Source organism: Anguilla anguilla, chromosome 3 (assembly GCF_013347855.1).
Source record: "Anguilla anguilla isolate fAngAng1 chromosome 3, fAngAng1.pri, whole genome shotgun sequence".
In the NCBI taxonomy this organism is placed as follows: Eukaryota; Metazoa; Chordata; class Actinopteri; order Anguilliformes; family Anguillidae; genus Anguilla; species Anguilla anguilla.
This window is the reverse complement of record NC_049203.1, coordinates 24,339,572-24,358,754: the sequence shown is the minus strand read 5'-3', so window position 1 is coordinate 24,358,754 and position 19,183 is coordinate 24,339,572.

The window sequence follows — 19,183 nt, the reverse complement described above, 5'->3', positions numbered from 1 at the left end:
ACATACAGTCAGCTAGCTATTACTGTACATACACAGCATTTATTTGCTACTGTGTGTGAGAGAGGAATGACTGAGTGCAGGCTATACGTATTCATAATCGTTTTTTAGATTTTCATGTTTAAAATCAAGTTCAAAGCAAAACACAATCTGTTCCTCCATGTTTATAGTTCCCCAGGAAAATACAGCACCATGACAATGACCCAGAAGTACATATGTGCAGCTATTTATAGATATTATTTTCTTGAAAGTAGGCAAAAGTTTTGCAAGATCTCATGAAAAGTTTTATGAGGGAACGTGCAAGTCTTGTGAGTTCTCCCAAAAGGTTTTTTCTTTTTTTTTTCTCTCACCAATGTCCCTTTAGGGGCTCTGTAGTGCTTCATTAAGTTTATGTTCAATAAAAAAGCTTCTCCCCCAAAGCCAGCCGTCAAGAAGGCCCGGAAGAAGCCAAATATGTCCTCAGACCATATTGCTGCAGACATGATCTAGATATGGCTTACCACACAGCTGGAAACACAAATTACTCCAGGGGTGTATAATTTCAGTCCTGTATCACAATACAAGAAAATCATTAAGGGACACAAGAATTTTTCTGTAATTTGTGAGCTATTCAAAAAATTTAGAGCCAGTGTCAGAACACACAAAATGACTCGACATCTATAGTTGAAGAAGTTGGCATCCGACTCAGATGGGTCCACCCACTAATCCATATCAGTATCCATATCCAGTCCTACATTTTATATCTAGCTTGCCTGATAGGGACAAGTCTTGTGTACAAAATGAGGGGTTGCATGAGGAGTTATTATAGGATGAACAGGTTTATTCTATAAAAAACTGAAGGTGTTGGAAAAAAAAACCCGTCAAAATCAGGGTTCAAAGAGTTAGTGAACCCCTGAACTAAATGTACTGCGATCAAATATATTGTAAAAATGATAATTTTCACAAACAAGTAAACCATTACACTGGCAATTTGCTCTTTGTTTGAGTATCCTCAACATATCCTATGGAAATAACAAAAACTGATAAGGTTTCTGATCAGCTCTTAGCACTTTTCGACATTTTCATACACCATGTAGTGTTCAACCAGAAAAGCCACTCATGTCAGTTGTGTGCTGAAGTCATTAAATGCAGCACAGAAACATACATTTTCATTTTCTGAAAATGCAACCTACTATCAGATAAATATGAGCAGTGTATTTTTTGCCAAGTCAAAAGGAAGCAAATTATTCATTTTGATTTTCTGTATTTTGGTGCCATGCCAAACTACTTTTCACATATCAAAAAAGCTATTGTTGTCACTTATAGTTGTTTCAGTAAAAAGCACAAAGGGCAAGTTCTATGTAATGGTGAATAGTGCTGACCAAAGTAACAGTTTGGTCTCTTAAATTTTTTTATGTTCTATGACTTCCGGTATATTTCTGTTGGATGGAGAAAGATGGATAAAAATTGTTTGCAGGATTAATTCATTGACAATTGGCCAGAAACATTATCGGTTTTGGACTTTTCAGAAGATATGTTGATGATACTGAAAAAATTAACATTTTAAGCTGAATACTTGATTGATTTACATCTCTGCTGTTGACCCTCACTTTCTTATAGTTTGTCAATCTCTTTTTTTTAATTACTAATACACCACTGACTGTGGATACATTGAATTGTACTGAATCACATATACAGCACATTATAACATGGGAACCGTTGTCCTCCCTCTCCCCAAATCACGCAGCTCTGTCTGTCTGACAGCTGCAGGGAAATGTGAATATCTTCCTGTACCATCTGTTGCCACAGAAACTGAGGCCACAGGATCCAAATCTGTGGCCTGGAGGCAGGGACCAGGAGTGGGGTCTGTTGCTCTATCTCTCCTGGATTTTTAGATGTGCTTTTATTTAATGAACAAACCAACACCGAGGCATAGTCATGTGAAAGTATTCCAAAACAGCCACTTCACCCATAATGACTAAGGAGCCTGAGCCCTTTGTTCAGTGAGAGGAAGGTCCCGAGGGATGCACAGTGCTTTCTCAGCATATGGCCATTCTGCAGTTCCTCTGTTCTTTTTATCATCTTTCCTTACTTCGTTGGAATCCTGCATGGTGAAAGATAATGAACGGTCATTGCAAATTATATTAGAAACTTGCTATTAAACATTACATTGATTGCACCCATTTTCTTTAATGCATCTAATTATGTTCTATTTAGCCGGTGCATGGCATGTTGCGAGCTGTCGCATGGGCAAAGTGGTATTTTCATCATATATTTTGACACCGCAGAGCTGTTTGGTAATTTTGTGACTCGCCATGTGCCGAAGTGGGAGGGGAATTGCTGCTGGGTGTTTGTCAGTGAGTACTGCATAGTGCAATGCAATTTTGGCGCAGCTCATTGGAATTTTCGGGTCAGTCCAGTCAGCAGTTTATGTTGTAAATCTCAGTTCATTGTACAGCGGATTGCCCATTTAGGGTCTTTCCTATGCAATGATCGTAATGATTCAAAAGCCAATCAACAGTTTTGTGGATCACATGCTGTCCAATTTGGCTTTGATAGAAATACCACAAGCAGGAAAAATGCATACTTTGCAATTGTTTTTCATTGTCTTTTTATCTTTTTTATTATTTTATTTTTTATTATTTTATATCAGCATTGACCAGTATTTTTCTCATAAAATCATGATATTTGTGCAAAGAAAAAATAAGCTTTTTTGGCTTGAATACTTTATTGATGGTCACAGACATGTCATTACCACTTGTGGTTAAGAAGATATTCCAAGTTTTGAAACATCCATCCATCCATTATCCATACCCGCTTATCCTGGGCAGAGTCACGGGGTGTGCTGGAGCCTATCTCAGCGTGCATTGGGCAAGAGGCAGGAATATACCACGGATAGGCCGTCAATCTATCGCAGGGCACATACACCATTCACTCATACCTATGGGAAATTAACCTACCTGCCTGTCTTTGGACTGTAGAAGGAAACTGGAGTACCAGGAGGAAACCCACATGGACACGGGGAGAACATGCAGTGCACATGCAGGGAGAACTCCATACAGAAAGGCCCAGGCGGATTTGAACCCAGGACCTTCTTGCTGTGAGGCAACAGTGCTTGAAAGACTGTACAATTGTCTGCTACAATAAGTCACATTAAGTCTGTGGTGATCACAAATGGTTTGTTTACAATTCAAATAAACGTTAACATAATTTGATGTTACAACTGCAATGTATGTGTGGAACAGGTGCAGCACAATTGTAACAATGAAAAGACAAAACACTGTTGGTTCAAAAGAGCATACTCTGCATGGTTGTTTAAACCAGTATTCAATTAAGTTTTTTTTTTTTTGCTTATTGCCAATAACGGTATGTATGTGTTATTGGACGAGTTGTGGTTTTAAATACACTTATTTTGTCTATGCAGTCATGTTAATAGGGAAGCGTAAAGCCTATCTTGATTTTCTGTAGGTTTTACATCATTTGATGGCCAGTTATTCTACTAATCATCCGTGAGGTCAAAACCAGGTTTTACCTCTTCTATACCCTTATTTATGTATGTTATATATGTTATTTAAATTCTTGATGTAGATGGTACAGCCATGCTGCATGAGGATAGACTTGGTGTTTCATTGCTTACCAATGTATGTGAGTAAGCAATAAAAGTCAAACTTATGTTGATTCAGAACCAGGAATTAAATGATCAAAATAAGTGTATTTTAAACATGACGAAAACACGACTCAAACAAACCCGCTCAATTCAGTTAAGCTGTGCCATTGTTGTGAGTTAATGATGGACCTGCCAGTTTGTCTGAATTAAAGCTATTCTGTAAAGAAGAGTGGGATAAAATTCCTCCACAGTCTTAAAAGACTGATATCAAATAGGAATCATTTGGTTTCAGTTTTTGCTGCTAACAGTAGTGCAACCAGTTTAAGGGGGGAATTGCTTTTTCAAATGGGAGGCATGGGTGTTTGATAACTTTTTTCATTAAATAAATGAAACAATAATGAAAAAAAGTGTTTTAAAAAAGTGCTCAGATTCCCTTTGTCTAATATTACAGTTTGTCTAAAGATCTGTAACCATTCACTGTGAGAAATAGAAGAAATCAGGAAGGATGCAAATACTTTTTCACGGCACCATATCTAGGAATGCAGGCTGCATTGTGTATGGAGATACATAGACACAAAATATACTTAATTGCCCCAGGAAACATTTAACTGCTATTTATGAGCTGCATCACAAGCCTTACAATGTTTTTGCACCTGCGTCCACTTAAGTATTGTCTTTTGGTAAATACAACTTGTAGCTCAGTAGACGAGGTTTTGTTCAACATGTCTACCCTGTGTTTATTTATGCTTGTATAATTGCATCTCCAGCCCAAACCAGGTCTCTGAAATAACAATTCAGTGCAAATGGAATCAGTACAATGAATACAAAAGAATCTCTCCGCATTACGTCACTGACTGGTTTTGTTCTTACTTGATGTGGAAGCAAGAGATCCCTAATTAGATCATTATCTTCTTTGGCTGTGTAAAATATCCAGTACAGAGGGATGGCAGCTCCACAACCTCTCGGTGAGCTCTGTAGAATTTCCATGAAAATGCAAAGCATCATAATCTAACTGCATACATATACTTATTCTTCCATTGAGAGCCCTGCATAATAGGGTAGAGATCAACATTCAGATGGTGAGTGTTTGCGCTTCTACCACTCATTACTGAGCATGGTTGGGGTTGATTCAATTTCATTGGAATCAATTCAGGAAAATAACTGAAATTCAACGCATGAATTAAGAAATGCCTATGCCCTGTTACCGAGACGCCATTTAAAAAACAGTATTTAATGACGCATCCTTAACATTCTTACATGTATTAGTACAAATTGCATTGTATTTCAAGGTCTAAAAGACCCGGAAATTCTGAAGAAAAGACTTTCCCCAGCACAAGTCACAGACTTATAGCAAAGATTTAAAAAAAAAATAGGCAGCTACAGAATACTGAATTAACATAATCTGCAGCTTGAGGCTGAATTGTGTGTATCAACAGGGGTGAGGTTGCTGAGATCATACGACAGGAAAATACAGGATTGAGATGGAGATGGGGGGATACTGGAAAAAGCTGATAGAACAGGGTGCAGGCATGTTAGATTTTATATACACAAAGAAAATATATTCAGATTGCTTTGACTAATTTTTTAGTGATTGTCTAACAAAAAATAAAACAAAAATAATGGTTTCATGTGCTAACTGCCGTCTCTCACTGAAGGAGCGGGAACAGTGGCATGTTTCTAAAACTACACCTGGAAGGTTCCACAGACCTCTGGGAACTGAGAATCATTCAAAGTAAACTCTTTTCATCAGCCCTTGCCTTGAACCGCGCACCCTGGCGATTAAGGTTTCATTACGTTTTTAATTCCGCAGTGTCGTTTGCCCTTTCACTCCAACCTGTAAGTGGGTTGGTGCGGGCGGCCAGGGATTTGGATGAATCAGCAGTGAGGAAGGGGAGGTCAGTGATAGACGGCTGTCTGAAGCAGCAGCCTTCTGGGAGGGCTAGCTCCACAGATGCTGATGTCAAGGCGCTGTAACCTGCGCCGCTTTGGCAGTCGCAGCAGACGTACCCTCCCATGCATATTTCAGCTAAGTGATCTCTTACACCCTGGAGACGTCTGGGCTGGCAGCGTCCGGTCCCTGAACAGATCCGACAGGCAGGTATGGCACTGTCACTTTTGAGCACGGCACCATAATGTCTCATTATGCATTGGTATCAATATTTTAGCACCTTGAAGAAAGGTTTTCTTATGGCAGGGTGTGACAGTACACAGCTGTAAAATGGTATTTTACACCGAAACATACATTTTACAGTACATTCAATATGCTGTGCTTGGATACGTTTGTAACCGAGGATTTCATATATTGAATTATTTAAATCCTATATTTTAAACTGTTCATATATGCACATGAGGGTAGTGATTCTCTCTCATGTCTGTTTTTTTCCTTCATACCTCCACCTCCCTCTCCTTTGACTGACAACATTAATTTTCTTCTAAATTACAAATTTAAAATATTTCCATTTTATTAAGGCATATATACTGTATGTATATAACTTTTTCATTCCCTGCCTATTGTCACAGTCAGTATATCCCATCTGTCCTCTTAAACAAATAAACATTTTCTTTTGTAGTGTAGCTCTCAACTGAAAATATAAATTAAACTATAGTGTTTCACAAAATGTCTGTACATTGGCAATTCAAATAAGAGCTCAAAATGGTGGAAGATAAACCAGACGGAAGAACAAGCTTAGTCTCTGCACACTTCAGCTTTTGAACAGGAAGAAACAGGACAATGTCACTTTAAATAGTCAGATTCAGGTGGCAACAGGATGTGTTTACAGCTGGGGAACGACGACGGTCGCCGTGGAGACATCGGCGGAGCCATATTTAGCCTTCCCCTGGACCTGTGAGTGAAAGTCATGTTAGCCATGATTAGAGCCATCTGCCCTTGGGCCTGGACCCAGGACCGTATTAAAACCTGACACATCTGTTTCTGCGGCCCTGGGAGAGACGGCCAGCAGAAGGCATTGTTTGTGTCTGTGAGAGATGCCTCTCAGGTCAGGGGTCCAGTGTGATGAGATCGTGGAGCCTGTTTGCACTGTCTGAGGTGGCCGGACAGCATAATGGCTGCGGTGCTGTCTGTTGGATATCTCTGTTCAAATTAAACTCTGGCCCCAGCAAAATGACAATGACAATATAGGCAAAAACAATGAAGGAGCAAATTTATACCTGCTGCCTCCAAAGTGCTAGGTTTAAATGGCAACAATACGACCAACCCTGATTCTATAGAGTCGGATGGTGTGTTATTTTCTGTCATTGCACAGCACTTAATTAATTGCTCACACAAGTTTATTATGCAGTTACACAGACCTCCTCTGTAGCTGATATCCAGGTTTACACAACCCAGGAGATCTTGTGGCTCTCCAGCTAGCTACTTCTTGTTTAAAAAAGACAAATACAAATGACAGTGTCTAAATAAAATCATATGCGGCAGACGTTTAATGGATGTGCATGTGGAAAGGGTAAGTGTACTTTTCCCACAAGGAAATAAATAAGTTAAAATAAATAAATAAATAAATGTCATTAAGGGGAAAGAATAGAAAGGAGCACTACCTAGGTACACTATAAAGACATCAGCAAATAATGATAGGCGTTATAGATGTTTGCCTTTGTCTTTCTTTTATATTTAATAGCCATTATTTGAAATGTTAATGTTTGATGTATAAGTAGCAGAGTGATTGGTACAGGCAATTACACACCTGTCTGAAAAGCAATTAGCGACAGGTTAAAATCAGGAGTGTGAGGAAGGCTGGGTCACTTTCTATTTTAAGCAACGTTAGACAAAGCAAAGCTTGGAGCAGCCTTGATGGCCACATTCATTTAAATATGTTATTTATGTGAAACCTATATTTTCTTTGGATTTTGGAAATTAACACCCTCATTTCCAAACTGGAAATAAAGATTGCAGTTATTCACACACCCATGTTGAGTCTGCATATACTTGTTGAATAAAATATAACCATCAGATTCACTTTTCACCAGATTCAATTTCAAGCCAGCATGCATGTAGGAGTGTGTGTAGGATCAAACTGTATCGATGTTTATAATCAGATTCCATACCAAATGTTTAAATTTAGACTGCTTCCCTTCTCGGTTAATAACCCCTAATGCTCACCCACAGAAGGGCAACATGAATAACTAAACCCTGGACTTCCGCTAATCCCACGGCTGCATTGATTGACACTGTCCATGCGTCCGACACTGTAGCCACCAGGAGACCACTGAAGCCAACACCCTCCGATGAGAGGCTTGCCCTCAAGCAGTGCTGCGAAACTGCTCGTGCCATTCTCCCAGTGGGCTCCCATTGGTCTCAGAAGGTGGTGATTATTTATTTTGCACTGATTTTTAAAATCATTATTTTTATTCCTTTTTCCACCAACTGATGCAGAACACTAGCAGAAATTAGGAGCTTTTGCAAGATTGGGTAGGGTGAGTGGGTACTGCAATAGGGTGAGGGGTCTTCGAGGGGGAGATTAGGGTGAGGTGGGTGTATTATTGAAGAGACAGAAATGGGGGGGATAAGGGAATTATTTTGGTTGGGCTGGCACCTGTTGAGACAGAATGGGATGGGGAGTTGGAAGTTGCAATGGTTTTCAAAGTATAATGATAGTACGTGTAATGATCTAAATTACATTATAAGTCAAAGTGCCGTCATAGTTCTTCCAAAAACTGCAAATGCCACTGTTCATGGATGGGGTGAGTTTGTGAGCCTGTTCTCTGTCTCACTTGTCATCAGTGATCATGTTCATTGTGCCAGAACCAAAACCGGTGATGGCAATTAGTGCCAAAATGGAGAAGAAACCCCTGCTGTTGTCTTTTTTTTGCCAATTAGTGTCACTATGACAACATTTGCTTGTGCTTCACCAAAACTTTTTTTTGAAGTTTAGATCATATTACAGGATAACTTCAACTGACTGTAACAATCAAGGAACATTTGGGCAAGAGTGGCTGAGGTTTCACCATTCGTCCCCTCTGTTTCATGGTTCCTTATTGCACTGGAAGACAAAATAATAAATTTAAAAAACATCTTCACACTGCGATGAGCAGACAGACAACATATTTACTGAAGCGCTGACATCAAAAATGCATTTAGTGGGAAATGTCACAAAGAAGTACTCACAAAAAAGTCCAAGTGTTAATGTCCAACACACATCTTGTATGTAATGCTACTTTCAACACATATTATGTCAAGGTTACTACCTTTGTGTTACAAATGTACAATTCATGTGTTACAAATGAAGACTTTTTAACACAGACTGTTGAAAGTAGCTCAAAATGAGTTAACTCCTAGTTAAGGACATTAACCCAAAATGTCCTAAACTAGACATGGAGGTGCATTAAAATATGTGGTTTTTTAAACACATTTCTTTTGAGAGTGCAGTTGCATGGCATAATTAGTCACAAACCATGCATATATATTAATGTCCAGGTTCTAAACGATCACACTTAAATATTTTATTGTGGGGTTTTTAATTTATTAATGAATTATCATTTGATAGTCATTAAATATTTTGACATGCTATTGATTTCTGGTATCCTGGTAAAGGACAAAGAAGAAACAACCTGCAAGGTTGCTCTCAGACAGCTGTACAGACTGAAATCAGACAACAGATGTCTGCTTGGCCTGGTTGCCATGGCAACCAATGATGTCACAAAATGCGTGTGGTTATCGATTAACTCTCACGGTCGTCACTCCTCTTCCTGAAGGGGAGTTTTATTTGGCAGCTTGGTCAGTTTTTCATTGATTTGTTTCAACTCTAATGTGTCCTAAAAGGCTATTTTCTTTAATAAAACAAATAGGACAAAACACAGGAAAACACACCGGCTACAGGGGGAAAAGAGGAGGAAGAAACACCTTTTGATCTAATATGCTGTGAAGGACAAAACAGAAATGGGCTTTTCCACAACCCATCATGTTAAATGAACCATGTGACGTGCATTTGGTCATTAATGTTTCCCAATATGTTTGGTGATCTATTTCTAAGCTTTTCTAATCAAAATATTTTAAAAATGTTTTTCTCAGGAAGTAATGCTTTTATGGTGCAAAAGGCTTGCAATTGAGCAATGCTTCCATGTAGTACCTTTCACAAAGATTTCTGAAAGAATAACCTATGGACTGTAACACATGCAACTGTAATTGGTTTCACAGAAACTGCCTATCAGTTTTTCAAATCTATAATGACTTGTCAAAACAAATAAACAGCGTATCAAGACTTGCAATGTTTGATTTTCAGTTCGAAGATATATACATGCATATGTATATGTATACATGAATTTCTTCCAATTTATTTTAAATGTAAGATGAAACAGGGTTTTACAAAGGGAGGGACAAGATAGATAATGAAGCTTGCAAGCCTGGAGTTTGGGGATTGTTTTTTTTTCCGTCTTCTAGAGAATGAACAATGCAAGTTTGAAGCATGGTTCGACAGCTCAGGGAGCAACCATACATTTGTGTGGTTTCATTTTGTCGATTTCAAGAATCTTGCTTTATGCTGGGTGTGCAGAACCCATACCACGAGGGGACGATGAACAGAATATCCGGCTACTCTCGACAGTTCAGTGAGGTAAATAAAAATGTAAAAAAAAATCAATACTGCTCTTAAACTTCTTTGTTCTATCAAAGTAGCTGGCTGAGTTTATAGGCCACAGCTGAATATCCAGCAGCCGGCTCAGTTTGAGAACTCCTAAGTTTGAGCAAGCTAATAGCACTTGATAGCAGAGAGTAATGAGTCACAAGTGGTCCATGGTCCACTGGAGGCAAATTTAGAGGGGCAATGGCAGAAACAGCCAGCGGTTCTCTGGCATTTTCACTCATTGAATTTCCAGTGGCCTGCTGGTGGATTCAAAATGTTTTCAGACAGATTCCTGTTCACTTGGTGCTTGTTTATTACAGATTATAATCAGCAGGCTACTGTGGACTGCTCAATTTCTGTTATATGTAACTTACAGCAACTGCATTTCTAAACATAGAAATAAATACAGTGTTACTTTTGTGATCATTTTTAGCACAGTGTGGAACATCTCTGAATACAAGAGGAGCTCCCTGGCAGGTGTAAATGCAGAGAAGCTCTGCTTCTTGTTTTATTATTGGTAATCTGTACATTTTACCCCATAAAATCCCACATCGGTCAGGCTCTAATAAATTATTGGAAAAAAAAATTGATTGAATTAGAAAAATAACGACTAAACCGTACAGTCAGTGTATTGAAACAGTCTGCAGTCATATTTATACTGTAATGATTAACCGTTTATTAGGCATGGGTCTTTTTATAATGTAACACTTATCACTTTCAGAAATGATGTTTGAAAACTTCACTGTTTGATGGATTGATTGAGGATTGAATGATTCCTGATCAAAAGGAAAAATCTGCAACAGAATTCCCAAACCCTTACATGTTACGGCAGGTCCAGGAATGAAAGCAGAGACAAGATAATGAAAACATATACTCACCGAAGAGCAGAGGGTGCCCATAAGACCTAAAATGAACATTCTTTCAAAATGAGTTGAGGCTGTCGTACATGCATTCAAAACAAGCATACAGCGCAGCATGATTTTCAGTACATAGCATGCTAAAGCCCAGGGTCTAATCTTCTAATATTGCTGCCTCCTGTGGAGCCTGCTGTGAAGCTAATACACTTTCATAAAAACTGTTCAGCTGTATGTGCATACAACACAAGACCCTTTGAAGTTGCTGCTGGAGTGAGCGCTCACATATACATTCTTAGTATGTATGACTGAGTAAGTCATGCACCGACTAGGCAGCTAAGCACTGTGCAGTGCATCTGGCAGTATAATGGTTAGAGAAATGAGCTTTTGACCCAGAGGATGCATGTTTAGTTCAAGCTGTTACACACTTGAGAAAGATGTGTATTTCCAGCTGTATAAATGGAGATAAAAGTAAGCGGTGAAAACAGCCTTTGCTGAGTTCTAGAGAGTGATGCTCTCTTAAGAGAGAATGCTGTTCAAAAAGCAGGAACAATGCTGTTTGAGCCATGAACCCACAAAGACTATGAAACAATAAGGAAGGTAATGCAAATGAGGAAGTACAGGCACAGGGATAAACTCTTTCTGTCAGGAACATGTATCAGTTCCTTAAGGAAGTCACCATATTTTCACCATATAAATTTGAAATGCATCCAGTTTAGACACTGCCTGTCTTTGTAGTCACACTTTACTAAATATAGTCTTTAGGATGATCAAATTGTAACCAACTAGTCTATCACTAATCAAGTCTCAAGCAAAGCCCATCATCGCAAACCAATACCAGACATGTAACAGTACAGAAATTATTGTATTTCTCTTGAATTTTTGGATACTGTTTGTCTATGTAGGTGCAGTGTATTTACAAGAGCATTTTGCCTTTAGGATGCTACAGTCTACAAACTACACAGGCAAAGTCTATTATTTCAGTTTCTCCATGCTTCCAGCGTGTCTGGGATATATTGTTTTCAGGCACATTACAGATGGTATCACACCAAACAAATGTCCAAGTGAAAATTTCACACTTGCAAATTGCCTGGCAGTTAATCACAGATAAAGGCCAGCAATTTGTCTGGACAGAATGCAGCTAAATTATTCTCAGTGCCCATCTCTAAAATTACATTTATGTTATTTATTACCCCATACACTGCCATCCTGCCCATTTAGAATGCACATACCGTGTGCGTGTGCGCACGTGTGAGAGAGAGAGAGAGAGAGAGAGAGAGCTTTTATCCCTGGTTTTTAGGCGGACTATCCTTCTCATTCAGCTAGAGGTACCCTCTGGATGGATGAGATGGCTTTGGGTGAATAGTAATGGAGCTTCCTGAACAGAGTGAAGGACTGGGAGGAACCTGGGTAGAGACAGCTTGGACAGCAGCTAGAAGAAAACAACATGCAGAGTCAGGATCGCACCTCTCAGGAAATTTTAATGCAAGCTATGGGGGACGATAGAAACTGCACAGGCCTTCAAATTTCTGCTCAGGATGTTCATCATCTCAAAGATGGTATAAGTTACAGTTCTTATACTAAGTCTCACAACTGATAATATTTAAATTCTATCATTCTGGTTGGTCAGGGTGGCATTGTCTGATATCGCAACAGCTGGTTAAAAGACAGGATGAGTCCCCATTGGTTAGAAATGGATAAAGCTGCCAAACAAAGGAGGGAATCAAGAGGCAGAACTGCATTTACAATCATAATGTTTTATTTACAATCAAATGAGCAGGCCAAGAGAATGCATTGTAATCAGGCCAACAGCTCTACGAAAGGGCTACCGTCTTGGGGAAAAACACAGGCCTTATAGCCAACAGGTCAGCTTTCACAGTGCACCGGATCATCCCATGACAAGCCAGACCCTGCCCACTACACACCTGCAAAAAAAAAAAAAAACAGCAGCTGCCAGGCCGTGGGCCTTCACAACTGTACAAGTGAAGTATGTGAAAATTCATCCCAAAGAAAGGTTAAATACAAAAAGGTACATGGAAGATGACACCCAGAAAACTGCTAAATACATTATTCAACAGAGAAATATGTGTCTAATCTAATTTCATAGATTGCAGCTGCTATTGACAGACAATGGCATCTTCTAGAGTTTTTTTCCTTAGAGACCAGTGAAAAATGTATTTCTCTCCAGATCTATCTGCAATGTACTACTGGTCTGCACCTCTGAGTGAGTTATTTTTTCATAAGAGTTATATCAAGTCTTACCTGCAAAGGAGGCATTCGGTTATAGGAGACTTGTAAGATCAGTCAAGATTCAATTCCAAAATGCACACTGCCTTAATGAATCAAATCACTAAGCCCAATGTAGCTAGCTTTTAAACCAGACTTGAAAAGTGTGTGTGTGTGTGTGTGTGCGCGCATGCATGCATATGTGTGTGTGTGTGTGCATGTGCATGTGTGTGTTCTTGCAGGTGTGTACGCGTGTGCGTATAAACATTTGTATGGACATGCACATTGCATAGTTACAGGTCGCGTTTAAAAAAATATCAGGCCTTTTATTGTGTGATTAACAGTAGGCTAAATTAATTTGTGTGAGTGTGTGCATGTATGCATGTGTGTGTGCATAATAAGAGAAATTTATAACATGGCACCACAGTTTTTAGAAGCCATCTGCACCATATGGTATGGAATAATCATATATGCAAAATACATAAATTACAAAACCACTCTCCTGTAAATCCTCATTGACATCTAAATATCTAACAGAGGGTTGAATATTTCATTTTCCTTTCTATAGTAGATGCGTAAAATATATTATTGTAATTAATACGTATATAAGAGTTAAATCATTTGATCACAAGAATATACTTATTTTACCCAAGTCAGGAAATTTAATTTATGTTTAATTTCAAACACATAATGGTATCGCACTGTAATACATTTTTTTAAGGTTATCAAAGGTTTCCTATTATTTTTATTATTTTCATTATTCCTGGGCTGGAGCCAGTCCTCTCGGGGGAAACATTGCAACAAGACTCATATTATTCTGTTTTTTTCCCTCCTGTACGAAGAAGCTGAGCATTACATTAGACAGTAACTGGAGATGGCTGAATTAATTAAATGAAAATCATTTATATGTTCATAAATTGCATAGCATTAAACACATTTCCAGAAAATTGTTGGATGTTAGACATCTGGAAGGCAAATTGTCAATATTTTAAAATTTATTTTTGAACTGAAATAGCAATGGAAAGTTGATTTATTCCTCAAAGTGACTGCTGCATGGGACAATTAATCTGGATGCTTTTTTGGATACTATAATGTGCACAGCAATACATAATATCCTTCAGTACCCTTGAAAATTTTGCTTTACCCATAAGTATATAAATGCTACATCCTACTGCTTGCATTTTCAATACAGAAAATTGGCTTTGTGTGTATTACTCCATAGTTATAGCAACACATATTAATACCTTTTTAATGCACTTTGTAATGCACGGAAATTCTCATAGGCTATATATTTACATACACCCTGAAACCAGTTTCTCATTTTGCATTTGCATGTGTGTCTCACTCTTCGGGTTCTTGATCAGATTGGCCATTTCTGTTTGGTTACTTGGTTTGAAAAAGCCGCTATTTACCATTCACCAGTGGAGATTCACTCTTTGAAATGTATGCTTGGTACTTGCGGATAGTGATTACTTCATATGACTTTGCATGTCTGACCTTAATTTGTTTGATTCTGATTCTCGCCTAGCCCTTCAGTTTGGTTTGTTTGCGGATTGGATTTCGTGTTTGACCTTAGAATCATTCTATTCGACTCAGATTCTTGCCTTTGCCCTCCTAGTTTGTTTGCCCAGTGGGTTTTGTGTTTGACCCAATTCGACCTTGACTTTCCCCCCCTCCCCTCTGCTCACCATATAATGACTCTGGTTAGTTCAGAGTGTTCCCAGCGGAAATACAAAATCCTTCCATCAGGTAGGATGTTATTTTGCTTTATTTTCCCTTTTTTAATTTTGAAGGTAACTGCGTAGAATTTTAAACCTCTCTTGGGGGTATGCTATTCAGGCTCTTGGTCTCAGTCTGTAGATTAATTTTCCTCAAGCTCAAACCGTTCAAAGCCGCCCCATACCCAAGACAAGCCAGGTTAGTTAGTTTTGGTTTGGCAGATAGGGACCTGAGTTGCTCATTAGTGTAGTTTCATTACTATTACACATTCCCATTATCATATCTTTTCTCAGTTTTCTCAAACTGCATCATGGGTTTTGTGGTATACATATATGATTAATACGAACAGCTTCATTCTATGACTACTTTCTGTTCTGTTTATTGACTGTTTTTAGCTTTTGTTTTTCCTATTCTGAAAGTCTTCAAAGTTACTCCACAAATAGAGTTTATTGTATGTCTCAAGCTCAGCCCCATGCAAGCTATACTTTTGCATATGGGAATTGCATGTATACAGATCTGAAACCACCTCTGCTTATATGGAACTGATGATTGTTGAAGTGAAACGCAAAACAGAAATAATGGAAGTTGTACGGAGGGCTGCTGGGTGGCTCATCCTATTAAGTGGCAGTGCCAGCTGGCTACCAGTCCGGCAATGGCTGCTCAATTCAGCTAAAGTCTTAAGGGAGACGTAATCATATTGTTACATATATTTATATACATAAATTTATACACATCTATGATTTAAAATGACCTAGTTTGGTTGCACTATGATAGGAACTTTTGAAACTGGTGGGTGTGACCATGGTTATACAGGCAGGTATGCCTTTGTGCTAGTGAGTTTGGGAGTATTTTTGTGTTTCTCCCCCCATGTGCACATATTCCATGTCTCACATTATTTCTCTCTCTCGCGCTCTCTCTAAATAAATAAATAATAAATAAACTTAAACTCAGTGTCTATGTGAGATTAACAGATGGATTCCAGAGTGAAAAACCACAGTGGCTTGACATCACATGCTTCAGAGGAGAGCCCTTTCACTATGGTTACACTGATTAGAATGAAAATAATTAACCAGGCATTCCTACTTGGGAAAAAAGGAGAGATTAAATTAGAAGAAACACACATTCTAAAAAGGGAAGGTCACATTCATATTCACCCACAAAGCAACTGCACAATCATTTGAAAGCAGTTCTATATCAGCAATTTCAGATGTACTGCTGGATTAATTAGATGTTATCCTAATTAACAGCAGTGTTACCTTTCTGTTTTCAAAAAAATTGTGCAGTCTCAGTGAATCCTGCCCTTTTCTAATTTATTTCTTTGTGTATGCTTTTAGTAACCTTTCCTCGTCCACGCCACATTGTTCAAACTCTGTCCTGGCCATTCTGTTCTTGAAGCTTATCAAAAGGTTGCATTTTGCAGTAAGCCCTCTGAGGTTATACTGGTGCTGTGTTCTATTCATGGCAGTCTTTGGAAATATACGCCTGCATCCAGGAGGGTGTCTGTAACCCCTTTGCACACGCCAAATCTGCCCAATCCCCACCCATTTAGGGGGTACATTATGTAAACATTTATTAGTCCAGATGTGAGCATCACAGACTTGAAAATGGCAGGACATTTGTGCCATTTACAATACTAACTTAAATTAGTTTATATTCATAATTTAGGAAGAAATAAAGTGCCACAATTGCTCTTGTTCAGTTTGCAATTAAATACTGAGAGATATCATATATAAAACAGGTGTCCTAGATCAAAAAATCCTTGACCACAAGTGCGTAAAATCTAAGGGTGGATATGCAGAACTAAGATCTATGAATGATCGATGAATCAAAAAGTATGCAGTGTACCCAGTGTCTCCAAATCTATCCAAAATGTCTAAATTATGCATTGCTGTAAATCACAACATAATCATGTATTTCAATACAAATAAACTGTATTGACTCAAGAAACTCACTTTTGCATCATTTTCAAGTGGGAATTACAAGCTTTCCATCAGAACAGTGGTCTAAAATATCTAGGGGTCCAGAAACATATCCAAAATCTCTCCAAAAATAAATAAAATGCTTTTTGTCCATTATAAAACATAATTGTGCCCCCTAAATGTTTGTGATGAAACATTGATATCAGATTTTAAAATAATGCAAAAACATTCACACAATATGGTACAGTACCTAAATGTGTAATCATTAACTCTCGTATGTTTTTCTGTACTCTACAGTATGTAATGTTTTCTTGTATGGGGATGGGACGACATTAAAACAATATTCAACCATCCACCACGTTTTGGCAATGTTCCAGTTCTCGCCACATCCAGTGCGTGAAACATAAATCCTACTGAACAACTGATGAACACTTACATTACAGTGAGAAATATGCTCATTATAAAATACCACTAACCTATATAAAGTCACTCAATTAAAAAAAATTATGTATATAACCAAAATATTTTGAGCAGTAACACTTACATATCAACAAGGAAATCTTAGCTGTGTTCAGCAGATCGAGACAGAGAATGTCGTTCTCTGCTTCTGACTTAGTCCAGAAAACAGACTGTATCAGCTGAGTATATCAGCAAACGTATGCCTTACTCTTGAGAACTTCTGAGCATGGCTAATATTTTCCAAGAAATGATGAAACTCATCAATAACGTTTAGATGGGTGCAGAGTCTTTTACTGCTGCCAGAGTGAATGCGTAATGTGAAGATAATTATTTACACCCAATTATTGCACCCAACTTTCGGTTAAGCTGGGCTATAAAACGCTATTCAAAAAGTAAATTTAGACATATTATACATCATTAGAGAGCTTATATGGACACCTACTAGATAAATTAGTGTCAATCAAGCCAGGTTGTACTAAAAAGGGTGAAAACACTGTAAACATGTGTGGTATTATGCACAGCTATTTTGGAAGGTAGGCCTACCCAGGTGGCACAAGTGAACGTATATTTCACAAACGGTTGTTGAAGACAATGAATGACCACTGAACATTGAAAGGAACAACTTTATGTGTAAAACCAAAGGTAAGATTTTATATTTACTTCATATTTAGTCACATGTATTGATAGTAGAATGCCATAATGTAATTCCTCTAGTTTATTTCACTGTTCAGTGAGCAATGTTTTTCACGGCTGTACTGGCATACTTTCAGCTATTGTTAGCTTTATCTTGCTGCTGGATGACAGAATACACCTTTTTAGGGATGAAAGAATGTTCTTATGAACGCCTAGATAGACACTATTGTCCAGTGTGTCGTGGGTGGGGGGTGTAGTTGCAAATCAGACTGCGGGGAGGGGGTGCTTGGTAAATGAAGGACAGGTGCGACAACGGTGGTTATTAGAAACTCCATCATCATCATAGTTGTCCTGAATCGTCTAATAATAAAGCTAGAACACAGAGTTTGTGTTTTAAACTCATAGTTTGGTCGCAGGAGCACTGAACGTCAGAGTTGAACAATCTAATGATGCCGGCGTCATGGCCACTAGGGGTTTTCACCAACAAGTTAATCTATTTGATAGTAGAAAAGGGGTTTTCCTTCACTAAAGTATTCTTTGGTCATCCACAACAGTGGTCGTCACCGGTCAACCAGGTTGTTTGCTATTGCTGAGCTGACCACTGCTTTCTTGCGTCTTAACAATGTACCAAACGTTTGAGTTTGACACACCCAGTGTTTTGGCTGTCAATTTTTTCAGATATTTTAACTTCATGATGGCCTGCTTTACTGGCATTGACTCTTATTTTGTGCTCATGTTGAGAAGCGACAGACTCCAAAAGCAAATGCCACACCTAGAATCAACCTTTTTGCTAGCTTTAATATGCATGAACTAATGATGCAATGACACACAGCTGGAGATGAAACAGCTGAGCAGCCAATTATTTTTAGTCCCCCCAAATGACTACGTATTAAGAAGGGCAGTAATTCATTTTTTTTTTTTTTCAAACCAAATTGTAGAGCCAAAATAAGAATTGTGCCACTGTCCCAATACTTTTGCATTTAATTATATATTTATACCATATAGTATATATTGAGTCAAGAACTGCATCATAGTTGATGGTGATGAAAATGAAAATAAAGGTGAGAAGTGTTTAATGTCTTCTTCTGCCTACCTTCACAGCAGCCATGTCTTATGCAGCTGCTCTGTCCGTGACCTTCGGGCACGTAGGCAGGCAGTGCAGAAGAGGGGGATTAACTGCCTGGGAGCTGATGATAGATATGGAGACAGGGTCTGGCT